This window comes from Octopus bimaculoides, chromosome 28 (genome assembly GCF_001194135.2).
Source record: "Octopus bimaculoides isolate UCB-OBI-ISO-001 chromosome 28, ASM119413v2, whole genome shotgun sequence".
In the NCBI taxonomy this organism is placed as follows: Eukaryota; Metazoa; Mollusca; class Cephalopoda; order Octopoda; family Octopodidae; genus Octopus; species Octopus bimaculoides.
The window spans coordinates 16,910,447-16,912,575 of record NC_069008.1 but is presented as its reverse complement, the minus strand read 5'-3'; positions in this window follow the sequence as shown (position 1 = coordinate 16,912,575).

Genomic DNA, 2,129 nt, shown 5'->3' with positions numbered 1-2,129 from the left:
ATTATTATTATTATTTCTTGGCAAATAAATGAAATCATTATTATTTATTATTATTATTATTATTATTATTATTATTTATAATTATTATTTATTATCATTATTATTATTTATAATTATTATTTTTTATTATTATTATTATTATTATTATTATTATTACAAAATCTTTAGAGCGTGAGATAAAATACTTTGAGACATTTCATCCAACTCTTTAACATCCTAAATTCAAAATTCCACCAAGAAATACCAGCTGAGTTCTGGGGATTGATGTGATCATCTTACCCCCCCCCCCTCCTCCACACAAATTTCAGGCTTTGTGTCAAAATAAGAAAGAATTAAAAAAAAAATTTTTTTATTAACTCCAACAAACCCGTGGACACTTTCACACCTCTGCCTTACGTCACTCTACTTTGGTCGTTCAAGACGCTAGAAATAACAGCCGAATACCCATTTGAAGCCATCATAAAAAAAAAGAAGGACACAGCATCATATTGTAACAGCAATAACTTGGTGTGTTTCTTCAGCATCCAGCCTAGGTTCAGCTCGTTGTCAGGCCCGAGAAGCGCAAAGTGTCAAAGTCTTGGCCACTCTCCGACAGGTTTGCAGCAGTGGAAAGCTCCACTGTTCTTATCCCTGGGATCCCATCCCTGATCACTGCTTTCACACATACAGAAATTGTTTGTTATGGCTGGTCAGAGAGTGACCATTGGTTTTGCACATATAAAGGACTCAGTTGTATAGGCGACACATCAGACTCATTGGCTGGAGCTATGTAACCTCTCTACAAACGGAGGAAGCAATACATCATGGACAGTTAATTTTGCAAATAAAAATTTGGGGACAAAATTCAACTGGCGATAAATTTGGGTGAGGTGGAGTCATCACCGTTAGATTGGTTCCAGTCATGTCTAAAACGGATCAGCTTATGGTCAACTTCTTTTCCCCAGTTGACAAATGGGGAATTCCATATTTCTAATGCAAATTTCCTCTGATGAGGGCACTAAATAAACATCTCTTTTTTGGAGTTTATATGTATATGTATGAATGAGTCCAGAGTGACCTGTATATATATTGCTTGACCTGGTAGAAATAGCAGCCGAATTTCTCTTGAATTGACCGCACATACTCTGTTATGGATGTATATCTGTGTGTGTGAACTGAGGAAAACATGTACATAGCAGCTTGATCTGGTAGAATTAGCAGCTAAATCTCACTTAAATCACACCCTACTGTCATTTTGTGTGTGTGTGTGTGTAGGTGAGTGTATGGATGTACATGTGTGTATATGTATATATATATATATGTATGTAAATATATATGTGTGTATAAGCTAATGAGGGAAACTTCTACATGGTAGCTCGACCTGTTAGAAATAGCAGCCAAATCTCCTTCAAAGCACACACGAACAACCTGGAAAGTAAAAGAGGAAGAAGAGCAAAACAGCAATAACACGCAGTCCAAGACTGGAATTAGATAGGGGGGTTGGTCGTGGGTGGAGTGCCTTCGATTCCTGGCATCGTTTCATTCTGCTGATTTAGGACCAAACAGTAGCAGCAGCAGCAGCAGCAATAACAAAGGTCCCCCCCCAACCATTACCTCCACCACCACCACCACTACCAATACCTTATCTGAAGTGTAGAGTGGTAAGTGGAGGTGGGCAGATATGGATGGGGTTTGTATTTATGAATTAATAAACTTCATCTCTGGACATTTGGTCAACGAACCTGTCCAGTCTCCGGACAAACTGTGTTTGCTTTTTTCTTTTTCTTTTTTACATCTTTTTCTCTCTTTTATTTTTGCTTATTCTTTTTCACGAATTTTAAATGTTTCATCATGACCATGCTGGAGTATTGCTCCTCAAAAAGTTTTTTTTTTTTTTGTAAAAATTGACACACAGATGTGACTGTATGGTAAGAAGGTTGCTGGCAGAAACGTTAGCACGCCAGGCGAAATGCTTAGCGGTATTTCGTCTGCCGCACGAGGGCCAGTCACACGGTACTGACAACGACCACGCTCAAAAAGGTGTTTTTTACGTGCCACCTGCACGGGAGCCAGTCCAGCGGCACTGGCAACGACCTCGCTTGAATGATTTTCTAACGTGCCACCAGCACAAGTGCTAGAAGGCAATGCTG